The following is an 8,497-nucleotide window of genomic DNA, read 5'->3' as shown; positions in this document are numbered from 1 at the left end:
CCCAGGAGGCAGAGGTTGCAGTGAGCTGACATGCCGCCACTGTACTTCAGCCTGGGCAACAGAGCAAGACTCTGTCTCCAAAAAAAAAAAAAAAAGAGAGAGAGATAAAGAAATTATTGGACAGGAAATTAATGACTGCCCATCACAAAATTTATAAACCAAATTTAGAATGGTAAAATGTCCCTTCCTCTCTAAGCTTCAAGTCTCCCCCATGATCTGGATTCCAGATTTCTCTTCATTTAGCATTCAAGCTTACTTATGACCTGCCCAATTAAAAATTTCTCACTCTATCCAATTTTTGCATCAAACTGTTGCCGTGTTTTTCTTCTCTCTCTTCTTATCCAAATTTTTCAAAACAATGCTCAATACTTAACATTTCCACCTCTTCACTTTTATCTCACACTTTGCTTTGTGGTTCAACATATTCCACATGTTCAAAATTGCTTTTACCAAGGTCATTGGTGACCTTCATGTTGCTACGTCCAATGAACTTCTCAGACTCCTGACATTTCCCCACCTATCTTGGACACTATTGTCCTCTCTCTTTCTTTGATTTATGTACACTATGCCCTCCTACATAGGGTACATAGGTGTAGATACTTATGGGGTACATGAGATATTTTGATAAAGGCATACAGTGTGTAATAATTATATCAGGGTAAAAGGGGTATCTATCACCTCAAGCATTTATCTCTTGTGTTACAAACAATCCAATATACTCTTTTAGTTATGTTTAAATGTATGATTAAATTATTATTGGCTACAGTTACTCTGTTGTGCTACCAAATACTAGATCTTACTCATTCTTTCTAACTATTTTTTGTACACATTAACCATCCGCACCTTCCCCACCCACCCACCCAGTACCCTTCCTAGCCTCTGGTAACCATCATCTTATGCTCTATCTCCGTGAGTTCAATGCTTTTAGATTTTCAGCTCCCATCAATAAGTGAGAACATGCAAAGTTTGTCTTTCTGTGCCTGGCTTATTTCACTTAACATAATGATTTCCAGTTCTATCCATGTTGTTGTCAATGACAGGATATCACTTATTTATTTATTTATTTATTTATTTATTTATTTATTTATTTAGAGACAGAATCTTGCTCTGTCACCAGGCTGGAGTGCAGTGGCACAATCTCAGATCACTGCAACCTCCACCTCCCGGGTTCAAGCAATTCCCCTGCCTCAACCTACCAAGTAGCTACAGGCGTGCGCCACCACGCCCAGCTAATTTTTTGCATTTTAGTAGGGACAGGGTTTCAGCATGTTGGCCAGGATGGTCTCAATCTCTTGACCTCATGATCCACCCACCTCGGCCTCCCAAAGTGCTAGGATTACAGGTGTGAGCCACTGCGCCTGGCCCTCACTCTTTTTTTTATAGGTGAATAGCACTCCATTGTGTATAGGTACATTTTCTTTATCCATTTGTCTGTTGATGAACACTTAGGTTGCTTCCAAATCTTGACTACTGTAAATAGTGCTGCAATAAACATGCGAGTGCAGACATCTCTTTGATATACTGATTTCCTTTCTTTTGTATATATACCTAGTAGTAGGATTGCTAGATCATATTTTTATGATCTAGCTCTATTTTTAGTTTTTTTAGGAACTTCCAAACTGTTCTCCACAGTGGTTGTATTAATTTAAATTCCCACCAACAGTATATGAGGGTTCCCTTTACTTCACATCCTCGCCAGCATTTGTTATTGCTTGTCTTTTAGATAAAAGCCATTTTAACTGGGATGAGATGGTATCTCATTGTAGTTTTGATTTGCATTTCTCTGATGATCATTGATGTTGACCACCTTTTCATACACCTGTTTGCCATTTGTATGTCTTCTTTTGAGAAATGTCTATTCAGATATTTGGCCCATGTTGAAATCAGATTATCAGATTTTTTTTTCCTGTAGAGTTGTTTGAGCCCTTTATATATTCTGACTATTAATCTCTTGTCAGTTTGCAAATATTTTATCCCATTCTGTGAGTTTTCTCTTCACTTTGTTGACTGTTTCCTTTGCTGTGCAGAAGTTTTTTTAACTTGATGTGATCCCATTTGTCCATTTTTGCTTTAGTTACCTGTGCTTGTGGGATATTACTCAAGAAATCTCTGCCCAGACCAATATCCTGGAGAGTTTCCCCAATGTTTTATTTAGTAGTTGCATAGCTTGAGGTCTTAGATTTAAATCTTTAATCCATTTTGATTTGATTTTGGTATATGGTAAGAGATAGGGGTCTAGTTTCTTTCTTCTGCATATGGATATCCAGTTTTCCCAGCACCATTTATTGAAGAGACTGTCCTTTCCCCAATGTATGTTCGTGGCACCTTTGTCAAAATGAATTCACTGTAGACATATAGATTTGTTTCTAGGTTCTCTATTCTCTTTCATTGGTCTATGTGTCTATTTTTATGCCAGTATCATGCTGTTTTGATTACTATAGCTCTGCAGTATAAATTGAAGTCAGCTAATGTGATTTCTCAAGCTTTGTTCTTTTTGCTCAAGATAGCTTTGGCTATTCTGGGTCTTTTATGGTTCTGTATAATTTTAGGATTTCTTTTCTATTTCTTCAAAGAATGTCATTGGTATTTTGATAGGGATTGCATTGAATCTATAGATTGCTTTGGGTAGTATGGACATGTTAACAATGTTGGTGCTTCCAATCCATAAACATGGAATGTATTTCCATTTCTTGTGTTTTCTTCAATTTCTTTCATCAATCATTTATAGTTTTCATTATAGAGATCTTAAACTTCTTTGGTTAATTTAATTCATAGATATTTAATTTTATTTGTAGCTATTTTAAATGGGATTAGTTTTTTATTTCTTTTTCAGATTGTTCGCTGTTAACATAGAAATGCTACTGATTTTTGTATAGTGATTTTTGTATCCTGCAACTTTACTGAATTTGTTTATCAGTTCTAATAGCTTTTTGGTGTAGCCTTCAGGTTTTTCCAAATACAAGATATCATCAGAAAACAAGGATAATTTGACTTCTTCCTTTCCAATGTGGATGCCCTTTCTTTCTTTTTCTTTTGTCTGATGGTTCTAGCTAGGACTTCCAGTATCATGTTGAATAACTGGTGAAAATGGGCATCCTTGTCATGTTCCATGTCTTAGAGGAAAGGCTTTCAGTTTTTCCCTATTCAGTATGATACTAGCTGTGGGTCTGTCATATATGGCTTTTATTATGTTGATGTATGTTCCTTCTATGCCCAGATTTTTAAGAGATTTTATCATGAAAGGATGTTGAATTTTATCAAATGCTTTTTCAGCATCAATTGAAATGATCATATATTTTTTGTCTTTTATTCTTTTGATATGATGTATCACGATGACTGATTTGCAAACGTGGAACCATCCTTGCATCCCTGGGATAAATCCTACTTAGTCATGATGAACGATCTTTTCAACATGTTGTTGAATTTGGTTTGCTAGTATTTTGTTGAGGATTTTTGCATCCATGTTCATCAGGGATATTGGTTTGTAGTTTTCTTTTTTGAATATGTCTTTGGTTTTGGTATCAGGGTAATACTGGCTTCATAGAACACTTTTGGAAGTATTCTCTCCTCTTCTATTTTTTTGAATAGTGTGAGTTGGATTGGTGTTAGTTCTTTTAATGTTTGGTAAAATTCAGCAGTGAAGCCACAGGGTCCTGGGCATTTCTTTGCTGGGATACTCTAGTATGGCTTCAGTTGCATTATTTGTTATTGGTCTGTTCAGGTTTTGTATTTCTTCATAGTTCAATCTCAGTAGGTTGTATGTGTCTGGGAATTTATCCATTTAGCCTACATTTTCCAATTTATTGGCATATACTTCTTCGTAGTGGCCTCTAATGATCACTTGAATGTCTGCTGTATTGGTTGTAATGTCTCCTCTTTCATCTCTGATTTTATTTATCTGGGTCTTTTCTCTTTTTTCTTTGGCTAAAGGTTTGTCAAATTTGTTTATCTTTTCAAAAAAAAACTTTTAATTGATCCTTTGTAGTGTTTTGTTTCAATTTTATTTATTTATGCTCTGATCTTTATTATTTCTTTTCTTCTACTAACTTTGGATTTCATTTGCTCTCGCTTTTCTAGTTCTTAAAGATGCATTATTATGTTGTTTATTTGAAGTTTTTTTTTTTTAACTTTTTTATATAGGAATTAATAGCTATAAACTTCCCTTTTAGTACTGCTTTCACTGTATTGCATAGATTTTGGCATGTAGTGTTTCCATTATCACTTAGTAGATTTCCTCTACGACCTTCTCAAGTGCTAAAGGCAGACAACCTAAGAGTCAAAATTTGACGACTCTGCCACTCTCCATCATGTCTTGTCATAAAGTAAGAGAATGAAAGAATAATTTCATAGGAGGTTGTGAACTGAAAGAGGAACTTCAGAATCCAAAATTTTAGAGGTAGAAAAGTTTCAGGCAGTGGTATGTTTTTAAAAGTGACAAGTATCATAGAAGGCTTAAATAGATGGGGAAGTGTGGGTCACTGGATTGAAACAGAACAACTATGAGATTGACATCTTGGAAGTTTCTCCATCTTTCTAGAAAAAAATTACCCTTAACTCTCTGCATATATTTTAATCAAAGAACAGACATCAGTTTTTCCTAATTAACATTGTTTTGGTGCAAAATGTTTCACTAGGAATTTGTGGGCATGTATTTCTAAATGATTTCCAACAACATACAAACAAACCATAAGATGGAATAGTGACACCCTTTACTATTTAGCATTAAATTGCACACCTCCTTTTCCCAATTAGGAGAAAGCAATTTCTTTCTCCTAACCCTGCCCTTTGAAAGTAGAACTAATTTAAAGTTCTGGTCTCTTAGCAACCATAGCTGATTCACATACTTAGTGCAAATAGTAGATGTGCCTTTCTGAAAAGATATGAAGTTACTATCTAAGCTTCCTAGAGCATGCTTTTAAAAGGTACTTAAACTGCATATGGCAAGGTATTTTAACAGAGATAAGAGTACTTTCATCTCAGCCGTCATACTTTATTCATAGTCTTTATGACAATTAAATCTATTCCAAGTTTCTTGGTTGCCCACTCTTACCTAGCTGCAGTGGTAAAACACACATTTGCTTGCTTTAATTCAGGTATTTGCATTCTAACTTAGTCTTCTTTGCCACTCACAATAAAATTTTAGCAAATTGTGATTCATTATAATACTGTATTCTTCTAGCCACTATCCTGTTTGATGTAGAAGTACATTTTGACTAAAGACCTACTGCCTTGTTAAAGAGTCAACTTCTAAACTTCTTAACTCAAGAGCTGCAACCTTTGCTAAAAAATCTCTTGTCATATCCAAAGTTAACAATTATAGTAGTAGAGGAAGCTGTCAAAAATGGCACAGCAAGCTGTTTGCAGAAAATTTAGTTTTAGACAAGTGTTTTTGTTGTTACTGTTTTTCTTCCTTTTTCCAGGCTAGAAATACAAATTCACATAATTGCTTTCAACACACATCAGTGAGAGGAAGGTCAAAAGTTCTCAAGTTTGATTTTTGTGTTTACCCTGTAGGCTCCAACACTTAGTCAGCGGCTTTCAAAGTGATTGAATTTGATTTCTTTTATTTTTCTCCAAATAGCAAATGCTTGGTCGGTAGTTTAAGGAAATTAATAGAAATATCTTACAGATGATGTGGAAAAAAGTACAAAGAACTGGAGAGAAAAGTCAAGTAATTTTCAAACAAGCTTGAGGATAGCGCCTAAAACTGAGAAGAAAATTCATTAGTGAATAAAGTCCCTCCCAGATGTTAAAGGCTTCTGGGACCATTTGTTGTGTTTTGGCCCTATTCAGTCACCTACTTTTCTGTTCCTTTCATCTTTAACTAGAGCATTTTTCCAATCATACTCCTTGTTGATAACTCTAACTAAACAAAAGAAGTAAAACTCCCTTAGTCTACCTTTGTTCTCTTTTGGTTCAGCTGGTTTGAAATAAGCTATCTCTAACAGAAGCCCAGGTACACTAGGCATCTGCTATGCTTTTGATGTTTGGACCCTTCAAATCTCAGGTTGAAATTTGATCCCTAATATTGAAGTTGGGGCCTAATGGGAGGTTTTGGATCATCGGAGCAGATTCCTCATAAACAGATTAATGTCCTCCCTCAGGGTTGAGTGAGTTGTCACTCTATTCCCTTCCACAACAGCTGATTGTTAAAAAGAGCCTGGCACCTTCCTCCTCTCTCTCTTGCTTCCTTTCTTGCCATGTGTTCTCTGCACATAACAGCTCTCCTTCACCTTCTACCATGAGTGGAAACATCTTGAGGCCCTTGCCAGATGCAGATGCCCAATCTTGAACTTTCCAACCAGCAGAACCGTGAGCTAAGTGAACCTCTTTTCTTTATAAATTACCTAGTCTCAGGTATTCCTTTATAGCAACACAAAATGAACTAAGACAGCACCCATTAAATAATTATGGCATGAATAAACTAATCTTTCTGAAATATCAGTGAGGTAAGTTTCTATAATGTATCATCTTGTGATAGAACATACAAAATGGTCATAAAACATAAACATGTAGTTTAACAAATTTATTAAAAAACACCAATGTGTCTTCCTCCATGCAAAAACGATAGAATGGCATCTTCCCCATAGAAGCCCTCCACCTGTCTCCTTCTGATCATAATACCAGCCTACCCCCTACCGACGACCACTATGTTGACTTTCATGCTGCTAATAATTGTTTAATGTGGCCTATTTTAAAAATATGTGTCAATGGGATCATACAGTATTAGCCTAGCTTCTTTAGCTCAGTCTTTTGTGTTTCAGAGATATCCATCCATGTAGTTTATTCATTGCTTGCTGTCTAGTATACCATGATATAAACCTACCTCTGTTTATCATTTCTACTACTGAGTTGTTTCTGTTGGGCTTCTATTAACTACGTTATTATGAACATTCTAACACATGTTTTCTGGTGCATGTAAGCATGAATTTATGTGAGATACAAACATCTATAAATGGAATTGCTAGGTCATAGACTATATACATTTTCAAACGTACTATCAGATATTCTTCAAAAGTGATTTTACAATGCATATTCCCATCAACAGTGCATGAGAGTTCTCATTGCTCCACATCCTTGTTAATAATTGGCAATGCCACTTTTCTGCCCACTTCCTCATTCCCTCTCCCGAGTGCCACTCTGGCTGCAGTGTACTTGATCTGAGCTCCAGGCTCCAGCTAAGCTAGCACAGTCTCCCTTCAGCCACCATTATAATTATCTACTGGGACCTCACCAGCTGCAATGAGATGTTCTCTGACATTTACAAAATATGAAAGATCACGGACCAGCTGTGCTTGGAGGTAGAGGGAAAAATAGTTGATAAGACAGAGGGTAACATTGATGACTCACTCACTGGTGGAAATGCCTCCACTGAAGGCCTCAAGGGTAAAGGTACCAAAAGCACAGTCATCACTGGTGTTGATATTGTCATGAACCTGTCATGAACCATCACTTGTAGGAAACCAGCTTCACAAAAGAAGCCTACAAGAGGTACATCAAATATTACATGAAATCAATTAAAGGCAGACTTGAAGAACAGAAACCAGAAAGAGTAAAAGCTTTTATGACAGGGCCTACAGAACAAATCAAGCAGATCTTTGCTAATTTCAAAAACTACCAATTCTTCATTGGTGAAAACATGAATCCTAATGGTATGGTGGCTCTAGTGGACTATCATGAGAATAGTATGATCCATATGTGGTTTTCTTTAAGAATGGTTTAGAATGGAAAAGTGTTACAAATTTGGCAGTTACTGTGGATCGATTACCTGTCATCATAACTGGCTGCTGCATGTCATCCACACAACACTAGGACTGATATCATCTTGAGCATCTCATTTATTGTGACTGTGATTTATTTGGAGTAGAGTCACTGTTTTTAAGAAAAAAAAAACATGTTGACTGTCTAAAAGTAAAATGCATTTAAACTCATTTGAAAGAATGCCTCCTATGTTAATACATATTTAAACTAACTCTATTCTGTAATGTTCCTGGAGAAGATAGAGCCTGGTTGTAGGTCACTACTAGGAAGTATAAGACTGTTATCAGTAACTTGTACAGTGGAAACTACTTTTGGGACTAGAATCTAAAAGAAAATAATTAAAAGTTTTAATTTTGAACTGCAGTAAAGAAAAAGACCATGCTAATATCAATGCCAACATTTAAAGTGGAGCCTTATACATTTCCTCACCTACAACAGAGTAGTTAACTCTGGAAGAGATTACCAAGAGAATAAAAAGAAACTAACTCAGTCAGAAAGAAATACTTGACAATGCTATATATTTTTAAAATTTTCACCATACTCATACATGTATATTATCAGATGTTTTATTTTTGCCACTCTGATAAGTATGTAGTGCCAATACATTGTGGTTTTAATTTGCATTTACCTAATTACCAGTGAAGTTGAGCATTTTTCCATATGCTACTATTTCCCCTATTGGGATGTGCCTGTTCAGGTGGTTTTCCCATTTTTCCTTTGCATTGTCTGTCTTTTC

The 8,497-nt window shown here is 35.8% G+C and overlaps 1 pseudogene; it reads left to right on the top strand.

Annotated features, from left to right (window-relative positions):
* Window positions 1-6,272: 6,272 nt before the first annotated feature.
* Window positions 6,273-7,812, top strand: LOC126946820 (translationally-controlled tumor protein-like; annotated as a pseudogene).
* The last annotated feature ends 685 nt before the right edge of the window (window positions 7,813-8,497 follow it).

The sequence above is a fragment of the Macaca thibetana genome, chromosome X (genome assembly GCF_024542745.1).
Source record: "Macaca thibetana thibetana isolate TM-01 chromosome X, ASM2454274v1, whole genome shotgun sequence".
Classification (NCBI taxonomy): domain Eukaryota; kingdom Metazoa; phylum Chordata; class Mammalia; order Primates; family Cercopithecidae; genus Macaca; species Macaca thibetana.
This window is presented reverse-complemented; position numbering and strand designations above follow the sequence as displayed.